Below are 23972 nucleotides of genomic sequence, written 5' to 3'. Positions count from 1 at the left end.
CACGGCCGTTCAATTAGGTGGGAGTCGTTACTCTGCCTATTTTACTGTCACCGTGGTGCGCACTCATATCAGATTTTTTTTTCCAATGCACCGGTTGCTATAGCAACGGGAGATAGGACCTTTTCTTCAAGTTTCCAAGTGCAGGCTATATTGCCGGTGATTGAGCGATGTTCACCTACAGACAGGTATCAGATCGGCTTTCTAAGCGTGTACGACAGCCTGCCTGTTTCCGAAATTGGAGTGTTCCGGTGTTTCAAGGCACGTAAGGACTTTCCATAAGGTTAGACAAGTTTTTTTCTCCGCATTCATTATACGGGACCGCAAACGCGTTCAATGACAGTTCATTCTTTCAACCGAAACAAATCTGAAACACGGGAATAAGAAAGGCTACAAGTGCTTTCTAAGCTGCATGCGTGAACAGTGCGCAAATCTATCTACTACTACTAATCATTCCCGTTGTGTCAGAAAGCTCACATAACTAGAGTCCCTTCTAGTAATTACTGCAGCGAACTCAATAAGAAAGAGCAAACACCGTAAGGCTTTAAAAAAATTCAAAAGATTCAAAAGAATCAACACTTTTCCGAAGAAAATATCGTTGACTCTGATGTTTTTCAAGAGTGCCCTTCACAACACGTCGATGTCGGGGATATATTACAGAAGACCACTTTGACTTGACCACTTTTGAAAACGTGGGACATTACACCATCTCAGTCACTAGCTAATAGTTTAGCATAACCTCACTGGATAAGCCGTGAGAGTAGTTTGTCTCTGTGAGCAAAATAAACACAATACGTTGTCAAGGAACGACATTAATCGGAATTTATTAGTTTTCTTTTGTATTTCATCAGATAATCATCGTACACAGTAAGCGTAGTTACCCCTTCCTCCCGAACATCACTGGAGTAAATCGGGGAACGTCAAAACAAAGGACGGAATTATTTCGCCGCCCGTATATACAGGAAGATGGTAGAAGAGAAAAAAAAAGAAAGATGTAACGTAATGATGTACACACTGAGAATCATGGACGCGCGACACGCCATACTGCACACGTATCCACACATACAATACACACAACCAGTGGTGATACAGCTGTTACACTTTCACTTGTGAAGTCAAACAATAAAATAAAAAGTAGCAATACGTTACAATGAATAGGAGGCTTTTTCTAGGAAGAGCAGGGACAACATATTTCGGCGCAACAACCAAACTTCTTTGAGAAATTTTTAGAAACACTAGTACAGCGCGTGTCATTCAGTGAAAGCTCAACTCAGTTAAGCCAATGAAAAATGATGTGCCATACGACTGGCGAGCCTCCCCTGATGAGCCGTGCGACTGGCGCCGGATAGTTATATCAATGGTCCGCCGTGGGAGTGTAGCAATTTTGGTGTCCAGCTGCTGACTGGAGGTCGCGGGTTCGACACCATTGTTGCACGTGAAATGGTAGAAGCGCGATGTCAGTACACGGTAAAGAACACCATATGGTCGAAATTACCGCAGCCCTCCAACATGGCGGCCATCATAATCAGACGATGGGTTTGTGACGCCAATCCCATATATCATAAGAGATCGTTTGCTCGCCCAGACAAAACAAAAGGTTATACTGCAAAAGTAATCTTTGTACAAATTGCGGTTATTACTTTTTCTTAGTTGCGCAGCTGGAGCTTACAAAAATTGATTTCACTTTTATACCTCGTAAATCACATAAAGCTTCTTCAAATGAAGATTTTGATCACATTATTTTTTAATAAAAAGGAATACTTAATAATTTATCCTTTCCGGCAAATATGGTGACCACTGAACTCACAACGTTGAAGTAATCTGAATAGTTTTGTCCGAAAACATCGACCACATGATCAAGCAAAAAGTAGCATCGGCTATAAATTGCTCTTGAGAGACAAGCCTAGGAAACATAGAATTTCTTTAGAGGCAACTTGTCCCACCTAAAATTTTTTAAGCCTCAAGTGTCAACCCCCTCCCCCCCCACCACCACCACCAAACATTAAATATAGTTCCTTACGCGGTCTTGCACTTCCATAACCTAGGCGATAAACTTAACGCTGCAATTTGATGATTCATTGATTTCAAACAACGATAACGTTGAAGTGCCTTACAGGCTACTGTCCCTGCATATTACGGTGTGGCTCTCGGACCACATAACACAAACCGGTAATTAATGTCAACAATATCGTTTGAATACCATGTTACAGCAAACGTGCTTTTATACTACAAAAAACCTCGCTCAATGTAACCTTACTGGCTTTATTGTCTGTTACCTCAAACGGAATCTTCCTTCGGCGTTTCAATAATTCAGTGATAGCTATGTAAATGCGCCGCGTTAAGGCCCATAAACAGGAGCTGCACTTCATCGTAATCTCAGAGAGGCACTCACATGCACACGTGGAAAAGAGCACGCTAAAAGACGTAGAAAATAATCTTCATCGGCAGAAGCACGTCTTCAATAACATGAAGGAACCTTGGAAAAGTATGCATGTATGCCTGTATGTGTACCGAGACGGTAGATGCAGCCAGGATATTTTTTGTACAAACATTGGTGTAACACGTAAAGTCATGCATGATACAATCATCAGGCTTACCTTCAGGACTACGCTCTCAAGTTTTCCACCCAAGGCAGAGAGCAAGACGCACAAAGATTATGGCGACGCCAACTTTAACGTCAACGTCGGCGGCAAAATGCATCCGAAAGTGCCCACATAATTGCTATCGCAATAAAATTCCGACTTGCTTCACACGCCGTCCATCGATGGAGACGCGGGAGTAACAGCTGAGTGCCACAGAAGGCCCAGTGACCGAGCTGATACAAGTGCGCGTGCGCGGCACGCCGGCACAGCCAGTGTGTTTATGGCGATAGTCACTTGCCCGCTCATTTCGTCTTCTCAACGAAGCGTGCTCAGCGGACATGGCAGCAGACGAGCGCGCGAGCATTTTTCAAGCAAAGCCGTAGCGTAACATAGTGGTGGAGCCTCGGCTCGATCGAGAGTAATTTAGGCGTTGTCCTACAGGTGGCGCCACAAAATGCTTTGTTGAAACAAGCGTGCCATCGTTCAACCATTTATCTTTCTTTTGTCTTGTGCTACGCTGCGCCCTCCGCTGGGTCCGCTGGTCTGCTGAGGCACTCCGCTATATTACTTACTGCTAAAGTTCCTGGTGATACACGCAGCCTTTTTGCTTTTCGGGAATTTCAAGGGCCCAAAATTACTCCGATTTCAAAGACAAGAAAGTTATTTCTCTCTTGATTTTACTAGCCGTCCTGCAGGGCATGTGTCCTCCTCTCCTCCTATTTTTTCACTTAACACCGGGACAATAGGCTTCCAAAGCCACGTTGAGTGGTGCCATTGCTCTTAGCGTGACTAGAATTATGTGCGCCGCGTCTCCGTTCACCACAACACTGCCGCCCCCGCACATGCGCAGAGCTCTCAGATCGCATTGGTGGTGCGCCACAAAGTAGCTATTGCTGACTCTTACCCCCGTATTCTAGAACGTCCTTTCACTGAACGCTTCACCTTCACTTGAGAAAGACGATAAAAGCGCCATCTCTAGTCACGACAAGTCACTGCATATCAGGAATGATCTGCTGCAATTCTGGAGTAGGACAGCACCATTTTCAGCCGAGAAGCGGCGCAGTGCTCAACTCTGTCAAGTGAAGGGGGAAAGTCGAGTCGAGGACTGTGAATACGGGGGTCAGTGCTCCGGGCCCAAAGAGGAACGCGTGCGCACGAGTATCCTTTTCACCACCGCTGCCAAATCCGGCGACAAACTGCAAACGTCTACCCCCAGCAGCGCATAGCATGCATAGTCGTGCGAGTGTCGCACCCAAAAGTGAGCTCGGGTTCCCTATATCACAACTAGAGGCTGTTTCACATGCCGCAATAGCAGCGAAACAAATCGTTCCATTCGCTCTGTTCGCAACCACTGCTAATGGTGGTTCCATTACACATCGACTGCAAATACTCTGTTATTTTCACTCTTCGACTGGAGCGGCGAGAAACGTTTCTTGTCACCGTTCCTTGTGGCAGACACTACAGAATTTTTCAAATCTAATGTAACACTCTGTGCGTTGTGATATCATAATGCTTCCAAAAACGGCAACGAAGAGCACGCGTGTTTTGTCATTCAAGAACACTCTTTAATCTATAACCTTTTTTTTAAGTTCGAAGACAGCGGTCATTATGAAAGCAAACACACCAACGCATTTTCGACGACTTGGCCGGCCCGACGTTATTTCATACGGGTCCCGACCGAGAATCGTTTCGCCGTTGCGATCAGGGCGAGAACTTTTCAACATGTTGGTAGCTCGCCGGTGGGAGCTAACTGCCACTTTCTTTTCGCTGTGAGCGAATTCGCAGCCTGAAAATTGCTGCTTTTTGTGTCATGTGAAACGGCCTTAAGCGTAGAGTTTATCAGGATCTCACGATTTTTGGTTTCGCGCTCTCATCACCGTCTACTCAGCCGAAAATGTATAGACCTAAATGAAATAAATTGATCACGCTCTCTTGCTGCCTTTGATAAGACATCGAAGAATAAACAAAGTGCATCACGTTCCCTACAACTGCTCGCTTTTTGAATTTGACTGCGTAGCGAGGCGGCAGCGTTCATGCTTGCCGCCAAATTTACCTAGCCACCATATTACCGCAGCTTCGTGCTTCCCAGAGAACAATCTTGCGCATTTAACCATGCATTCACTCTGCGATGGCTCCTTCCGCCGTCTGAGCAGGTTAATTTGCAATTTTCTGCGGACGAAATGTATTCAAAAGAGCTTGTGTTAGACCTAGTTGGAACAACGTGGTGAAATAAGCGGCGCTGCACACTAGCGTATTTCGAAAATCGATCCGTAAGCGAAGATGACACACCATGTTTATTCTTCGCCTTTTTATAAAGAAAAGCAAAAATGGAAGAAGACGCACCCCACGTCCTTCCACGCCCACGATCCACGGCAGCGTTCGCCGAAGTGTGATTGCGATGGCAGCGCCGCGATAGCAGCGAGATTATGCTTTTAGGCCAGGTAACGCGGCCTGGGAACTTTTGACCGACCATGTACCACAAGCATAAGCTGATATTTTTCACTCTTCCCCTTATTAGCACAAGCGCGAATGATTTGTGTTTTGGCCCTGTGATAATGCTTTCGTAGTAAGAGGCAATTAAGCCGATTCCACCAGCGGAATACCTTAATCTTTAATTAACCAGGACGTTTCGTGTGTGTGAGTGAATAGTAAATTATTTCCTTCAAGTGCTGATTCATACAGACGATGAAAAGAGTAATTCACGAATGGAATTCACGAATGTGTTTCAGTTGTTAATGAATGTGAGCAAAACTCATACTTTAGCTTTGCGAGTGTTAGCCGGAATTCTTGTGCGCCTTGCTCTCCATTACAAGTTGAAACCAGCGTGGCAAATGTTAATAAGAAGATGGGAAGGAGGACAGACAGAACCTCCACTGATATTCGCTGCACATCTGATACACGTACAAATTGATTTGTCGAACACGTAGGACAGTTGGACATTTCCTTTTTGTGATAACAATTAAAAGGGACTATATATTAAGTCAGTGGCAAACCAGCGCCACTCAAAATGTGGAGAGCACACAACTGCGCAGCTTTCTTGTTCCTTATTTTTCGCCAAGGTCGTGGCTGAATGTTCCAGGGGCAAGGCTTAGTAACAACAAGAACAATACAACAAGTAGACACACTCGATTTCTCACGGGTTCTCACTTTTTCCCGACTTCAGTCATCACTGAACTGCCAGAAACAACAGCAGCACTTGAAGGCTCACGTTTGCAGCACACACCACTGCTCGAAGTCCTTGCACTGGTTCACGGCAGGTACACACACAATCACTTTATCGTCAAAGTTTTCACCTCCGCGCGATTTTAGCACTGCAGGTTTCAGCATCCCACTTCCAGCACATTTCGGTTACGCAATGATTTTACAGCGACGTCAGGTGGTCGGACGATTCTGTTGAGTGCCAGCGGTTCATAGGTTTGTTTTTTTTTCACAGGGTTGCGTATGAAAAACAGCTACGTCATGACCAGGGCTTTCGATTGAAAATTTTAGTGGGCATATTGAGAAAAGAAGGGGCTGGGGTTGTCGGGAAAGGAAGTTGAATTTCAGAATTTGAAGCTTTCAAGTGTGCTGCTTTCGGCACACATCCAGATGTCATGTACAGTTGCACATTTATGGCATCTGTAATACCTATAGAAGGCGGAAGCAAGGGTGCTTGTGTTCTGGCGCTGACATTGGTTTTGGGTAAACGCTTGTAACCCTAAAGACACCTGTTCAGACTCCTTTTTACACAAATGCGTGGAGAGAGGTACGCCACAGTGGCGTTACACAAACACGCTTACTATTTGTTGTTAGGTATGCTAAATTTGAGCAGCGAGTGGTCGATTGAAAGCGGCGTACGGGAAACCACAGCGCTGGGGCGGGAAGCCGAATAGGGGCGGTGGGGGGGGGTGGGGTGGCAGGGAACTTTTATCATCAGATAAACTTCGCTCTTGACGACGGCACACTAATGTTCTCACGTGAAATGGATGCGTTTCCGCTAAACTACTCATTGTCGACCATGCGATTAGATAGCTGATCTTTGTGGTCACCGACATACAGATGACCAGTTCCCACGTGAGCCAACACGATGACACGAAGCTTTAGCGTTCTTTATAACTTCCAGACTTGGATCTGGGCACCACCGGAAAGTTGCTGTTATGGTGTTGACCAAAACGCTCACGGTACAAGCCGGCCAGGGGCGAGTGGCACACAATCCATCGGTGCGCCGAAGGCTACAACCTCACAAGCAGTCTTATCACCGACGAGATCGAGTGGAAAAGAAAACGGGAAAAGACAGTAGTCACTTGTAGTTGTGAAGTCTTTCAGGACGCGACCGAGACACCAGATCCTTTCGCTATCGTAAACGACGTCTCTTCGGTGGTCGTCTTGAGGGTGGAGTTACGGAGAGGGTCATGATCTGAAGCAGCGGCTAGAGAAGGATCCACCGCCCCAGTCGCCGCCTCCGTAGGAACGTTCCAAAAGTGGGGAAGCTCCGGCACGCTTGGTGTGCTGGCGGGCACAGGAGTGGGCCTCTGGAAAGTGCTGAAGGACTCCAGCTTGGGCTTGTTCAGAGGTGTCTGAACGACGCCGTTGATTCGAATGGGAGTGGTTTCACCGCCAGCGTAGGCGAACAGGATGTGCGCCTTCTGGTCGCCGGCCAGCGCGATGGTTGTTGGCATGTTACGCGACGGGTCGTGAAACTGGTTCACGGGTTCGGAAACTCTCAAGGTGTTGGTCTTGATGGTTTGCTGCTCCTGTCCCGAGTAAAGGTCGGGCACCATAGATGGAACTTGGTGTTCGGAAGAGTAGAACTCCTTGTGGTTGTCCTTGGAATCAGGTTCGTCGGTAACCACCTGTGAGGGAAAAGTCAGCGTGTCAGAAAAAGTTAAAAGTGAGAGTTGAATTTTTGAAAACAATGCGTGAACTAATGAACCAAGCGGATATATGATGTTTCCCAGTGCAAAGAGAAACAGGCCCAATTGATTGATTGATTAAAACTTTATTTTAAACAGGCCCAATGGCAAAAAAGACTCGCGTGAACAATTTCAGACATCATTAAATTTCACAAGATGACAAATGTTAAGCATGCTTGCATGACAGACTACAGTTATTAAGTTGTGCTATACCAGTTAGGTGCGTACGCAGAAAAATTTTTTCCAAGGGGGGCGCGGCACTATTTTGATTGCAGTGGGGGTGGGGTAAGAAGATGTGGTCACATGCCATCTTGTGATGATTGGTTTATTGATATGTGGTGTTTAACGTCCGAAAGAACCGTATGATTACGAGAGCCGCCATAGTGGAGGGCTCCGGAAATTTCAACCACCTGCGGTTCTTTAACTAGACACAAATCTGAGCACATGGGCCTCCATCATTTTCGCTTCCATCGGAAATGCAGCCGCGGCAGCCGGGATTCAATCCCGTGACCTGCGGGTCAGCAGTGGGGTACCTTAGCCACTAGACTATCGCGACGGGACATGTCATTTCGTAGTCTATGTGCCATGACAGAAGAACAATTGTGAGGAGGGGGGGGGGCACGGGCCCAGTGGACCATCTTCTGGCTATGCCACCGATACCAGTCAATTATCTCAATTTATTGGCCTCATGGTATGATACATGGACTCATAAAAGCTGACGGTCAAGTAAACCCTTGAATAAAGAATGACGATTTGCTAGCCTATACCTCTATACATTTTGCTCACAATAATAATTTACATGCAGAGGCATATGATTACTTTATATGTAAGGTTTAACGTCCCAAAACCACCATATGATTATAACAGGTACCGTAATGGAGGGCTCCGGAAATTTCGACCACCTAGGGTTCTTTAACATGCACCCAAATCTGAGCACACAGTGCTACGACGTTTCCGCCTCCAGGGGAAATGCAGCCGCTGCAGCCGGGATTCGATCCCGCAACCAGAGGGCCAGCAGCCGAGTACCTTAGCCACTAGACCACCACGGCGGGGCTGCAGAGGCATATGGGGAAATTTATTTGGAGGGAAGGGGGCACCTCCTTCGAAATGTCAATTTTCTTTCTGTATGCCATGTCGAAAAAAATTGGAAGCGTGGTCGCACGGGCCCAGTGCGCCACCTCTTAGTGACGCCACTGTATACAAGTAACGTCAAGTTTTATAACGTGAATGCCCTATTGATCATTGAAAGCTCTTAGCCCCAAACTCTGAAACGAAAAACTTTTGTGACCTCAACACACAGAAACATATATAATGATGTTGATATCTGTTCGTGGCGTTGCATCCGCAACAAACCATTGCGCGTGCATTGGCTTGGTGATACGTGATTTGTTGAAGTCAACTAGAGCCACGAAACTCGATGCTGTTTTATGAAAATGAGAAAATTGGCAGAAGAAACATGGTCGGGAATTGTGATCCTAAGGACACTTAGAGTCAGCCTGTGATGCAGAATGAAGCATACCAGTATAGCCCTGAATAACTTTTACAGTACAGGTATTATCGATGTCGAATCATGCGCGTGCATCGGCAAGCATTATAAATGGTATAGCGCACCATCCAGTACCGATCACTGAAAGGCGCGAATATTCGATTTCGCAGTAATGAGCATAGACGTGTTCGTTCATGGTGTTGACTTTACGGCGAGCTCTTTATCATCGTGAACGCTTACGGCTGTTCATGTTTCGTTGGACGCTCACATTTCAGTATGAACGAAGACAGGATTATTATTTAGCTGGATAAGTATGGGCAAAAATACTTTAGAGCACTTTGACTAGATTTTCTGGGTATCAAGCTTTATTTTACATTACTGCTGTCACCAGGGAGTTAAAAAAGTTTAGGCTCACCTTGTGTGAGGGCTTTTTCTTCTTAGTCAGCGTCCCCGAATTCTTATCGTCCTTTTGCACGTTCGAGTTCTTCAACAACTTCCCAACACCGGAGAACCGGGGCAGCTTCGCTGGATGGTCTCTGGAACCAGGTGTGGCACCGTTACCTCCTTTACTCCAGATGTTGCTGTTGAAGACCACGGTGCTCGTGCTGTCCGTGCTGCTAGATGTGACCCGAACCATGGAAGAGTGGCTGTTCTGCTTGGGATTCGAGTTCGCACACCAGGACCCGGCGGGCACCGTACTAACCTCGGTGCTTCTTGAACGTGCCCGTGGTGACCAGTTGCGTCCAGGAAGCGCGTGCCTCCGGGTACTGCAGCACCCTAACCACGAAGATCAGGAAGCCCTGCATCGAGTTGCAGACGCAGAAGACGTACTGGAAAACGGTCTTGGCTTCCCCCACGGCAAACACTCCGAAGATCCACGTGACCCCGAGAAGAGTCATCACCGTGAAGGCACCCCTGACTTGCGTCGCGGTGATTGGAAGGTTATCCGTACCACCGCCAGATGGGCTAGAGGCTGAGCACGAGTTGTGGTTCGCCAATTTTCCGCTATTGGCCTCGGCCATGCGGGGTTTGAACAGCACGCGGGTCACCATAATAAAGACGAGTAGGTTGACGAAAAGGATTAAGCAGGAGATGCCCAAGAAGGCGATGTAGTAGATGAGTTGGTTTTTAGAAGATATGACGCAGCTGTAATGAAGAAAAATAAGAATTAGTGAGACATTACGTACGATATTTTTAGTAGGCATACACTGACTTGCTACGCATAACTTGCTAGTCCTTGCTTGCTACGTATGAGTCTCTTTATAAGCTTGTGAGCTCTCCTTCGAGATTCTTATACTCTAGTTGGAGAGTCCCAGGACCCCATAAGGGAGTTAATGTGTCTAATTAAAAAGAGCCACATACGTTACTAGTGAAGACTGACGCAAACGACTAGAACATTCTAATGTCGTCAGGATGCACTTGACTCCTCTATGATGTCAACCTCCCTCAAAAGTCATAATTCCAAGGAAATTATATAAATATAGGCTGTGGGCGACGGAAAAGCAAATCACTTGCTCTTTAACGTGTACATGAGTAATTCGCCCCGTTTTACATAGAGTCATCGCAAAGGGGATAATTGAACGTATGTGTGTTACGTGATAAAAGTTTGCGAATACAAAGCAAGAAGTGAGCTTTTTCTAAAGTTGATGCATGTTAGAGTTGATTTTTTGGGTGAATTTAGTACCTCTGCTGAACCACAGTAACACCAGTTTACCAGAAGTGCATCTCTGGTGTAAAATTAGCCACAGTGCTCTCCAAGTAACTACCAGCATTCCTAATATACAAACTGGATTTATTCTAGCTTCATTTTTCTTAACGGAAAAGCAACCATTATATCACTGAATGTCCGGCTAATGTAACTGCTGAATATGCCTTATAGAGTTACTTAATGCCCATAATTATGGCCCTGCCCCGCCGCGGTGGTCTAGTGGCTAAGGTACTCGGCTGCTGACCCGCAGGGCGCGGGTTCGAATCCCGGCTGCGGCGGCTGCATTTCCGATGAAGGCGGAAATGTTGTAGGCCCGTGTGCTCAGATTTGGGTGCACGTTAAAGAACCCCAGGTGGTCTAAATTTCCGGAGCCCTTCACTACGGCGTCTCTCATAATCATATAGTGGTTTTGGGACGTTAAACCCCATATATCAATCAATCAATAATTATGGCCCTGCAAAACTTTCTGTTTGTTGCATTTGCTTGTCTGTTTTGATTGGAGATATCACCTCCGTCAACATAAAATTTTTCTACACACCCAAAGTCGGGGTAAAAATTGTAGCACACTTGGATTTTTCGTCTTGACTGTATACTTACTAGTCATATCGATTTCTGTAAGGCTCCAAGTCAATGGCCAGACAGGTTCCAACTACGACAGCCGGAATTCCTGAAACAAGATAACATTTATGAGCTTTGTTGTAGAGAGTCGTATAGATATGAGATTTAAGTGACTTCAAAAACGGATCTGTTACGATGTCCAGACCGCAATGTACGAGATCGCTAGCAAGTTCCGCAACATCATACCAAGCGAGGGCTCCAAAAACACAACGAAACTCTAAGCGCGTTTTCCAATTGAATAATGCGAGTAACGGTGGGACGAAAATACGGAGGTGCCTAGAAAGCTTGACAAAGGAGTCGGTTAGTGACGTCTGCACATGGGTGTGCCTGTGCTCTGGTGTATTCCTAGGGCTAACCTTGTACTTGGCGCTCGTGAAACGGATCGCAAAGGCCACTTCTGCTTTGCGCGATGACACCTCATGCCGGCTGCTCAAAAGGAAAGCATGTGCCCTTTAAATGAATTCATTCAATTCATTTCTGTAAAGTCTTCAACAGTTTATTGGCCATATTGAAGCAAACTTGTGATCTAGTATCATATGCATACCCGTGAACTTAAACCAGAAACATCAATTTTGTGCCAATATTGCATTCTTGATACACGATTTTCCAATATGCTTAAAAACAAAAGTGCTTGACTGGATGTGCTTGGAATAGAAATAATCGTTCATCTAATAGCTCAGCAAGTAAATATTGTCTTGATCACCAGTACATTCAGCCTCTCTTTCTGACGGAGGTGATATGGCCTTTCTTGGTGTTCTTCATATATCCATCATTGCCTAAAAACAATGTGGCGACCATGAGTTGCTTTATTTGAATAATAACGTGGACAGACGTTCTTCGAGCGCATCCCTAGGTTTTGCGAGGGCATTATCGCCATTTTGCTTACGCAACGGCATCCTCTGCAAGAGAAACATTTCATCCACCAGGGCTCCCTATTCGCTCGTTATTTCTGCAACCCTTCGTACTGAATTGCTTCAAGCATGTCACAACGAGGTGACTCCTGACGTCACAGAGCTGGTGTGATACTTGGTGTGGTCTGCGACATCACCTCAACAGCTTCTCGGACAGTCCACGTTTTCGTATGTGTGTCCAAACCCACACTCTGTTACCGCTTTCGTAAAGTACTGTGTGACAGTGGGCATTGTAGCGTCATAGTCTTGGCGGATTCGTAAGCGTCCATGCGTCCGACCATCCATGCGACTGTGCATGATCCGACCGTCCATGCATCCATCCGCCCGTCCATGCCTGCGTCTGTTCGTGCGTCCGCACGTCCATCCGCACGTCCATCCCTGCGTTCGTTCATGGATCCGTCCCTGCTTCCGTCCATGCGTCCCTCCGTCCGTGCAGCCATCCTGGCATCTGTATGTGTGTCGTTCGCCCATCTAGTCCCACTCAAAGTACCACCATCTCGCATATTTTCATCATATATACCGCATATAGAAAGACCGCCATCCAGCGGACATTCCAAGAACTAAACGAGAGGTGGCACACACGCACTTCTTACGACTTGCGCTTCGGGTCTACTTCCCACCTTTAACCACCTCGAGTTCATAGTATATACGAGTTCACTGTATTCATGGCGCTGCGGCTCAATGGTCGCTAAACCTTTCTAAAACTAAGAAGGTTACACCCAGCGAGTATAATGTAGCAACCCTTTCTTGTCGTCAGATAGTGCTGAATGTACATGCCAATGGTTGCTAATTGGGAATGAGAGACAGGAGAATTCGGCTTTTAGTTAGCACGCACACTGCGAATTTTTTATTGTTCAGCAACGCACAGGAGAAATCTCTCACCGGCACCACCTTGCAGGTCAAAGCGTAAGACTGGCTACGCACTACGACTACGACGAGAGACGAACGGGTGCGGCTTTAAGGAGCTTCGCCCCTAAATTGCTTTTGTGGCAGGGTCACTGCGCCCCTCGCGTTGAGCAGTGGCTCTAACTGCGGAGAAGCGCTACCATTGCTCTGAACTCCATTGAGAGGGCCATAAGACAGAACGCGCTTTTCTATTCCAGCCGTGTGCAAGTATTTCTCACTATCCTTTGTTGTGTAAGCGGTGAGTATCGAGTGAATTGTGACACACGTGACAGAAAGTATAAAGAATGTAAAAAAATACACAGTTGAACTCTCAATGTGTGCCGCAATATACGAATTTCCTACTTATCAGATTGAAATGGTTATAGTACGGCACGTTCAATTAGGCCAAGGCCTTGGCAAAACTGTCAGAAATATATCTTTTTCAGAGCAAGTATGAGAGAAGGAAATTATTGAGGGCTCGTTTCTTTTTTTTAGTTAAATAGAACAATAATGAGAAATAGCGCACTGTAAAGTACCAAAAAACGGACAGTGGGTGTTACTTGCAGAAACATTCTAAATGCAACAAAGGAAAATGGACGAAAAGACTACTTGCCGCGGACGGCCACAATTTTTCGTGATAAGGTGAAAAAAAAGACACACAACATTTCACTGCTATAGGCATATTTATATGGTCCCTGAGCATCGTTTCATTGGCAGCGTATGACGTTTGCAATACGAATGGGCATATAAGGTCATACTTAAACCCATGGATATGGCATGCAAGATTCACAGTAAAATTCGCATTGAAATGTTTAGTACAGCAAGAAAAATTCACTATAAAAAGATGTTCTGCAATGACATGATATTAAATGTCCACCTAATAGTCTTCACATCTACATCCCTATAAGAACATCTACTACAACAAATATCCTCTATATTTGGATAAAAAATTTACCTCATAGTCTTCACATCTACATCCCTATACGAACATCTACTATAACAAACATCCTCTATACTTAGTCTCCATTAATCTTCCAAAGTACGCAACATGAAAAGCGTGATCGCTTACCCCAGGCGACAAGGATGCGCTTGAGCATGAAGCACGTCTCCGACGTGGCGAACACGTGCACCAGCATCTGGTACATGTTCGAGGCCTCGACGCCCATCCAGGCAAGGCACGCGAGCAGGAAGTAGTGCGTGGCCACGGCCGTGCCCATGCACAGTTCGAGTCTGGGGAACCGCTCGTGTAGCGAGCCCACCAGGAAGGACACGTTCAGCAGGAGCATGGCGGAACACAAGTTGAGCAGGATCTTGCCTGAGCGGTCCTTATTGAGACATCTGACAAAGGACGCGTACGAGTCAACATACCGCAATGGGTACCTGCAGATTTTTACTGAAGCTAATATGCTGTTAGTAAAGAGGGCGCCATTCAGTCGCGTTTAAGGCGCTGTATGATCAGTCGTATCTTCAGGCGAATCGCAAACAATATCAGCGCAATAACAGAACTTAGTAAACGTGAACTAAAAAAAGATACAAATAAAGCAGCAACACAGTTTTCCACAAGTTCATGCATGTATATGACGCTGTGAGGCTGTAATCTATCTAATTCTTTCCCATAAAATATTCATTTGTTCAGCATTCATTACATATTTCTGAAAATAGTTTAGCTATGCGATGTTGAACTATAACAGCTAATTTAACCGACGTGAGATCATAGATATCCTCTTGCCCAAAATGAACCAAATAGCTCATTCCCTAAAATAGAGCGTCTTGTACAGCTTAGTCTTAAGCTGCAGGTCCCCTTCACTGCAGGATGTAGGCCTGCAGATTTTTGCAATCCTGCGACAACCTCAAAGAATACAAACCTACAGCGTTGAGGAGACGTCATTTTACTTTCTGATTTGCCATGAAACTTAGTGTAACAGTTATTATATCGATTGCACTCTTCTTATAAATATTTACTACACTTCCCGGGCACACAAAAAAAGCGCGTCCTCCGAACTGTCCATATAGTCAAGGGACGCCTATTTGGACACCCGTCACTACCACTGAGTAGATGTAGGAGCTCAGATTAAACACCGGACTATAAGGCAAGTGATGTTTTGAAAAGGAGGAGGTAATGTGGCAGTTTGAGCTACCGAACTTTCAGTTACAGAATCTCACCTGAAAAGGGCATAGGTCAGTATGGTGAAGAAGAGGCCCACGACAGACATGATGCAACCCACGTAGGATATGAGTGAGAGAATCCGGTAGTGGTGACGTGCAGTGACCATTCCCGGGACGGGATCCTAGTAAAGAAACGGTTCGCAAAGTGGTGTGCCAATATAAAACTCAGCACGCGCTTCAAAAACTCAAAATGGACGTGAAAGTAGAGTGTTCTAATTTAGGGCGGATCATAGTTCGCAACACTAGAAAATTAGCTTGCGCGTCACCCGCGTTCATGTACTGAAACGTCACTATTATTGATTTTTACGGCCACTTCGCCACTATGTTCTGAGGTAGTGGTATGCATGACAGCCACAGTTGCATATGCGTCATTAGGATCAACAAAAAAAGAAAAAATGCTCATTTTAGCGTTATGAAACTAGCGCTAATATTTGTATAAGAAACCATGTGTCATGAAAGATGCAACGTGAAATGAGTCTGTGCCAGGTTACGTACCAGGAGCAGTGAAAACGCGGTCATGTGCGTTGAGGTGCACACAGTCACGTTTCCGGACTTGTTTGTCGTTATTCCAGCGGTGGACCACTCCTTACCTGAAATTGAGAACGCGCATTGGAAGTACACTTGCCTAGAGCTCGTACATACTTATGGTGCCATGAGTGTCTTGGTGTCAATTGTCTTGGGCAGTCATGTCAGCCCAATTGTGATGCGTTATCGCGTACACACTCCAATTGCACGATGGTAGATTAAAAAATTACTACACAAAAGTTCGAACAATCATCTCATTAAAAATATATGCAGCATCTACAGCAGAGCAGCAAAACGTTTCTAAAAAATAAAAACTAAAAAACTTCTAAGAGTGATGTTTAGGGACGCTATAGGTTAGTGACACTTTTATGAACCAGGCCACTAGTTACCATTGCCGAATTTTGGTGGGCATTGCTGACACCTATGCTAAATACACTATTTGTTGTCTGTTGTGCAGCGGATACACGATTTCTAGCCTGTTGCGCAGCAGATAAATTTGACTCGCATTTCATCTATGAACAAGCGTATACCAATGTGCCGTGATAACGCCGCAAATTCTACTCTGTTACTAAGGTGCGCAGCGTAAAGTATCTTGTAATGTGTAATTCAAATACAAATAATTTGATGAGGTATATTTGCGCTGCCAGTGTTTTTGTATTAAAATGCATGTATATCATTATTAATCAGTTATTGTCACCGAGAATCCACGGGTTTCATACGATCCAACGAACCAAGCAGCTTCAAAGTAAGCAATGCTTCTATGAAATGCGACTTCAGTGCTTAAAACTGCACAGCGCCACAGTACACGCAACAGCACTTGGTTCTTGAGCATGCGCTTCTTATTTTTGTGTAGGCTATATATTCGTGTGTTGTAATAAATTTAATTTGGAAATGTATGATAATACTCGTCTTTCCGATGCTGCTGTGCCCACTTTTGCGCAGAGCAGATGTAAGCGTCGAATACCAACCAAACTCAATCTTACACTTTAGTTCAGTACTCACGGCGCTCATTCCAGAATGCGCAGATGCGTCTCTCCGCGTTGTAAGTCGGGTACGAGTAGACCAAGGGTTCCGTCAAGTTTTCGATCTTGTTGTCGCCGATCTTGGCGGAGAGCACGACTTGTCCTGCGAGTCACACGAAAGAGGATGCTGCTGTTTTAAAATACTCGCGGCCAAATTAGATGAGCCACAACTCGAAGGCAACGAAAATAAAATTGAGGGGAGTGATTTCCTCTGTTGCACAATATCTAACGACGACAGTTTCCGAATCATCTAGGGCTACATTTTTTTTCACCATTCGTAACAGTGCTGTGAAGAAATGAGATATTTTTTAACATGGGGTGTCGTTGGAGCAAGTGATTTCAGGAACATTAAGAAAAAGGAAGCTTTAAAGCAGTAACCTTGCATAAAAAAGCAAGAAAGAAGTTGGTTGGAACGTTGGCTCTCGCGAAAGTGCCTAGTTAATGACATCGCTGTGCTAGAGAGCAGTGGTTCCTAGATGCTCTGATTCTCAGCTTCGAATTACTTCCACCAGTACGACCAGTTCTGAGTTGAACGTTGTAACATGAATTGATGCAGTCAACACTTCTCTTTTCTTAATCGAATGGCTGAGAAAGAGTATACTTGACCATAACCACTATCGTCAGTATAGTAAACAAAAAGTAATCCTATTGATACTGAGCCGAACTGCTAGCTTCTGAGATACCTTTTAGTGCATAAATAAAAAAAACGAAACAAGAGCAAACATTAAAAACAACCTACTTAATTACAACTCTGTTTCACTTGTAGGTGGTACCAATATATTAATAAACTATCGCCATGTGTCGCCAAAACATGATGATAGCAATGAAGTTTTAAACACCCTAAAACACGTCTTACTCGACATGACCAAAAAAAAAGAAAAGAGAAATAAGTTCGTGTGTTGTGTATAATTTGTGGATCTAGACTGCCTTAACGCTACACTTGTATAACTACTTTATTAAACTGAATTGCGTTCCGCTGGTTTATATTGATGCTATGCTTGCCAGAGTATTTGTCTTTGTGGGGCTCCTATGAAACTATGCTTCCTACAGACAGTGAATGCTTATGGTTCCCGTGTGCTGCATACTTAAGGCGAAAAATTCCCCGGCGTTGCGCTAGTGAAACTTTCAAAAGAGTTAATAGCGCTTGGGCATTGTAGGAACTACCAAAAAGGTGCCGACAGTATTGCCATTCTTTCCCCAAATGATGACACCACTCAGACACGCCATCACATGATGTCATGATGATGTCGCGAATTTTTGTGATCTTTGACTTTGCATGATGACGTCAAGGCGAGAAATGTTTGGTGACGTATGCCGCACGGACGTTAGAAACACTTTATGCGCCCGCCATGTTTCGCTCAAGGTCCGGCTCAATAAGACCTAAACTTAAACTTTTATCGCAATAAAGTCACGAAGCTTGTAAGTTTGCGAGGAAATGGAGGACTTACCTGCACTGACCAGAGAACCGGGGTGGTGTCTAACAGGTCGAAAGAACTTGTCGTTGCGGTAGGAGATGAAGGCAATGCGAGGTCCTTTCTCCACTTCGTGTATGGGGCGGTACGGCTCACCGGATGCCAGGAGGGAACTATTGATGGCCATTGACAGGGCCTCAAACGGTATGGTGATCACGATGTTCTGCGCCGCGCACGGAAGTAAAGAATGCACGAATATATTATGCAATTTTAGAGTTAAGATTTGTGCTAACTGGCGTGTATTAACAACTTGAAGCATACCTAATTGGCGCAGTAAACAACGAAGCAAAATGTGAAAGAAGCAAACAGCGCGTGGCGCTAAACGTCACCTGGGGATTTACTCCCAGTAAAATATACTATTCACATGCTGTACAGAAACCGGTGCTGAAAGAAAGACAAAACTCAGTTTTAAAATGCCCCCTGAATCCACTACCAGGCTTTCTAGCCATTGAACCTTCGCCTGCCACGTATAAATTAACAGTTAAATGCGTAGAATTACGTTTCGAATTCCGCGTTATTGATAGAGAAAACCAGTGACGGAACACTTATACAACTATCAACCACTTTTATTGTGCAATATGCTCCGAGTATTACGCGCTCTGTCTTGCAATGAAACGCTTTAGCCGCAAAGCATATTGTGAAAAGTATTCACCGAGGCAACGAGTTCATTGAATGATCTGTTGCTTTACAAAAACTGCATCTTACACGCATAGAAGCATGAGCTCTTTTTCCTTTTTTGTTCACGTTTGTTCTGTAACGTGAGAACATTTTGATGGCGCGAACTTTGTGCAGCAATGTCATTGAATGACATTATGAAATCAGAAGGCAATGCTATAGCTTCATGTGGCGGGGATGAAATTCTGGCTATTTCTAGCGATACCTGCTTTTTCCTTTGGTCAATCCAACGAGAAAAAGCACTGGAACGAGCGTCTCGCAGGCACCCTAGAAACTGTGAAGGCACAACCAAACCCTTTGGTGTAGGCATTGTCTCCGGCTATATTTCCCAGACACGATGTCAGATAACCTGAATTTCTCTCTCTTGTTCTTCAATTCTGTTTCTTCGGAATTTTCAGAAGTTAATTCTTTAGATTTTTTAGAGACTGTTGATTAATAGATCACGAAAAAAAAGCTACTCGTGTGAACACCACAAACATGAATAGAGTGATGCGACAATTTTCGCAAAATCTGGGGGTGAACCGAATCTTTGACTTTATGTATCAGTTAGAGTTAGAGTTATCCACCTTTGTGAGCCGTGGAGTACACTTGCGTGTATTAACCTTGCGAATACCGAAAGCCACGTACAAATGAACGCGTTCTTGAGATGTGCTCTACCATGTACCGCAACCACTAGAGCTACTTTCAAGAACCGTGTGCTCTTTCAGTAAACTCATTCAATTCACCTTGATAAGTTATCCTGACAATTATTTGCCACTATCTTATATAAAATTGAGGTGCAATTTCTCATCCCTTTAATATTTTTATATATTTATTCAGTTTTCATTTATTTATTTCAATACGCTAAAGGCCCTACTGGGCCTCACATAGGAAAAGGGGATTCAAGTGAACAGATACATTTCGAACAAAGTTAATAAAAAGCAAAGTACCGTAAAGAAAACAAAAAGACGAAACAGCGAGAACATAGAATCATAGCATCAAGTTAAATACATTCATCAACATCATACCAATACATACTCATGAGTGAATCTTTTTTAGTATCAATGCAAACTGTTTTGAACTTTACATCGAAGAACATTCAACATATTTCAGGAGCATATAACTGTGAACAAGGATCAGAATCATTGTTACCCGTTTTTTTTTTACTGTCTACAACTCCCGTAGCTTTGACCTGCCTCCGGAATAGATCCATCATTTGCAAAGTGACGACGTCATGTGATGAAACCATATTACGTTTCATTACGTGATGTCACTGTGACACCTTGGTGCCATCGTAACTTTTGGCTACCAGTAACTTTATGATTACGTCATAGGGTGACGTCAACTCGTGATGGTGATATTATTCCCCGCATGTGTTAAGGCCAGCAGTATCTTTTCGCGTTTGATGAGCAACATAAAGCTCAGTCCGCCTAAGAGGGGCACTAAATAAAAGCAATGACTTCATTTAGATTTGCAAACTGTAGACTCAGAACTGTATAATGTGAAAAGTCTCACTATCATTAGCTCATTGCTAGTGGAGAAACTTATGGATGAGATATTTTCTACAAATATTGTGCGGAAATCGCTACGCGTGACATTAAAAGCTTCAAAACGTACTTTTAGTATTTTGTCGAGATCGGCTGAATGAAATGTTTTGAACTCAAGTATTCTAGGTCCATGGCATTCCGTAGTAATAATCTACTTCTCTTTTACCAATTTTATGCTACGTAAAACCCAGTATACATCATTAATATTTATGACGTCACGGTGTTTGGTGCGGAATTATTGAGATGGCGTCTCCACCTGCACTTTTGTTTCGCGTGTTTTCTTGCTCACCAATCAAGCGTCGTGTCGCAGTAAAAGTGGTGTTTACGGGATTGCGAAACTGTACTGTACTAAATACGCAAGAAATTATTTTGCTTTTTAGCGTCCATTTGACAGGTTCCTGAACAACCTGAGAAAACACAATAATGTTTGCGTTATTCCCTCCTGGCATTTCGCCTCTCCTCAGCAGGTTTCGTGAAGCCAGAAGCATTTGCACGTGTCGTCAAGGGGAACTATTCTTTCGATTGTTCTGTGTACTAAGTATATCGTAGTCAGTTTTCTGCTGTGGTTCCCCATGCAGTCACACATGCATGGTGCTCTGCGCCACAAAACTACTACGGGCCATCACCTTATTTCACTCCGTTTTCTGCGCTTTCGAATGCGCAAGCGGGTAGATTGATAATAGCGTTTAGCCAGAAAGCACAGCATTAGGATAGTCTCAGCACTTAATGAAAACATTGTGCACGTCTTCAGGGAAGAGATCAGTGGCAAAAACAATATATCGCTTGCAGAAAGTACAGAAAAAGTGAGAAATAAAGAGCTCTCTCGTATTTAAACTAATAATAACTTCCTGGGTTTTACGTCCCGAAACTACGATATGAATATGAAAGACGCCGTATTGGAGAGATTAGAAAAAATTGACCATTTGGTGTTCCTGAACTGGCACTTACATTACGCAGTCCACGGGTCTCTAACATCTTACCTCCATTAAAATGCGACCGTCACAGCTGGGTTCGAACCCTCAACCTTTCAGGCAGACGCCGAGCACCGTAGTCGCTGTTCCACCGAGGCGGGCCTCTTATTTTTAAACTAGGGGTGGTTTAGTGCTTAGAGTTTCCTAATAATACACTAGAGTGAAGTCTGGCGCTAGTGTCTATGGGAGCTGTGATGCAAGGCACTTCTGCAAGCATTGGAATGATGGGTAGTGCATGAATTAGCCAAGTTCTTCTATTTTACAATCCGCCTAGCTTCGCGTGGCTGGAAGCTGCTTTGTCACCAAACAGCAATCAGTAAGAATTTATCGGTTACGCTTTACTACCCTGATCTTTTAGGCTCACCAATTTATATGCAGTCACAAAGTTCAAAACGGTTTGTTTTTAATTCAAAACAAAAGCGAAACAGTACAATAAACGAAGCCAGAAGTGCGTTTACTGCCCACAAGCACGATGACTAAGCAAATACATGTACTACCCATCATTTTCATGGTTGCTGAACGATCGCAGCACTCCAGTCCTCTCCAGTAAATTTAAATGATTCTCTATGGTTTAGGGGTGCTTTGAAAGACGTGGTTGCACTCACGTCTCCGTTTTCTTGCTCGTCGCCGTCTCCAGAGAAGTCCTCGTGCAGGTAGTGGTCTCCGTTTGAGCGCAGCGAAAAGCTGAGGAAGTCCTGGCCTTGGGATAGAAGCTTGGGAGACCAGGCAACCGCCTTGACCACAAGGTTCTCGTTCTCGATGATGAGAGCCCCGGATCCGAGTACCACCTCCGAGGTGAACCTCTCCACCACCGAAACCAGCCTGCATGACACGCAATCCGTCAGCCGATGCCTAACGTCACCGATGTTTCTATCTCTTCCATTTATTTCCTTAATGACTTTTTTTTATGAATCTGAAAAAAGGAGTGCAAGTTTAAGCGTTTGTTTTCTTCGTTAGAAACAATACTAATGAGAACTGAGATTACATCATAAGTGTTAGTTCGTACTGATATTGTTTTATGAATAGTACATACCGTAAAGTGTCAGAAACAATGTTGCAGTAGATAATACGACGTAAAAAACAAACAGAACTTCAGAAAGGAAAAAAATAGTACTTGTGCTGATCACCACCACTCCAGACGCGTGGCAAAACTGCTTAGCCTTCTTGACTACTACTCTTGTGAGCATAAAACTACGCTACGTCGTCATTTTCTCAATAACTCATCCTACATTAAACAATATTAAAACATCCCCACTCGTTCAAACATTATGACCATAATAATACTACTGGTAGCGGAAGAACTACCCCTATGAATATTGATAGGTTGATTTTACTGCACGAGGTTACGTCACAAAGCTACTAACCACCGGCTTTGGTAACGTATTTGCATACTGTCTTTTTCTGTCCTTTTAAAGTGAATATACGATTTTTTCTATTACTTTGTATAATTTCTGGCGATTATTTTTGTTGCGATAATTTATCTTCTGTTGTATGGTCTCCTTTCTACTCACTGCTACTTCGTTTGCGTTGCGTCTAACTCCCGACGCTGTCATTTCGCTGTCGCTTCGATGGTTTCTACAACCGAATTAACCCTTCAGTGACGCTGACGTTCACAGGCAGCTGGCGTTCCAGACACGCTCGTTTATGCGTATAGAACAGTGTCGCGGAATGAGCGCCTCCATCCCATTCCAACCCAATTATGGGGAATTAGAACGTGCCGCAGTTCCATTTCTCTGCATTCCTCAGAAGCAAAAAAAAACTTAGCCAATTCCTGTCCCTGCAATTGCCGGGCAGTGCGATTCTACTCCTGTAATTCGTCAACGTAATAAGTTCATCCTAATACTTTTGTCGAGTAAAAAGTGCACACCCCACAAAGCTCGTGTCAACAGATGCATTGAAAACCACAAACGTAGGACAAACATTTCACCAGTGTCGAATGTCTCGTGCAGTCCTACTAATATTCATGGGGGCAGTTCTCCCACTATAGGTATTTGCGAAATCTGGATACTTGAACGATTGGTGTCGTTTTAATGTTGTTTAGGCCTAAATGTGTTAATGCTATGATATTGCTATAAATAAAGGCGTAGTGTAATTTTATGCTGAGAAAACAGGACTAAGCAGTTTCGCCACGCATCTCAAACGGTCGTGAATGTGAACGAAACGATGATTGGGCTAATGGGAAACAAAACAGTTTAGGTCTGGTCGTATTAGTTGAAACGTTGCCCCACTTGCCACCGTGTTCATTTGCATCAAATTCAGAGCACTGGGCCGCACTGCTCGTCAGCACTATGGCTCGTAGTTGTCGAATTGAAGGCTCTGGCTTACTAATGTTATGAGTTAAAAAAAAACGGGACGTAAGCGAAAACGTGCTCTATTTTCTAACAAAAGACGTAATTCCATTCAAATTCATTCCACGCAGAACGAGCTGATTTCATTGTCCTTTAATTTCTCGTAGCGTTGTCCCCATACTATTCCCGTCCCATTCAGGGGTCTCGATAATGTGGATTGATTCTGGAGTCATTCCAATTCCGGAGTG

General features: G+C 44.3%; 1 pseudogene; it reads right to left on the bottom strand.

Annotated features, from left to right (window-relative positions):
- Positions 1–793: 793 nt before the first annotated feature.
- The window catches only part of LOC142772226 (uncharacterized), a 77354-nt pseudogene continuing 54175 nt past the window's right edge, over positions 794–23972 (bottom strand).

The sequence above is a fragment of the Rhipicephalus microplus genome, chromosome 9, assembly GCF_043290135.1.
Source record: "Rhipicephalus microplus isolate Deutch F79 chromosome 9, USDA_Rmic, whole genome shotgun sequence".
NCBI lineage: Eukaryota > Metazoa > Arthropoda > Arachnida > Ixodida > Ixodidae > Rhipicephalus > Rhipicephalus microplus.
The sequence above is the reverse complement of the archived record's forward strand: the minus strand, read 5'-3'. Positions and strand labels throughout refer to the sequence as shown.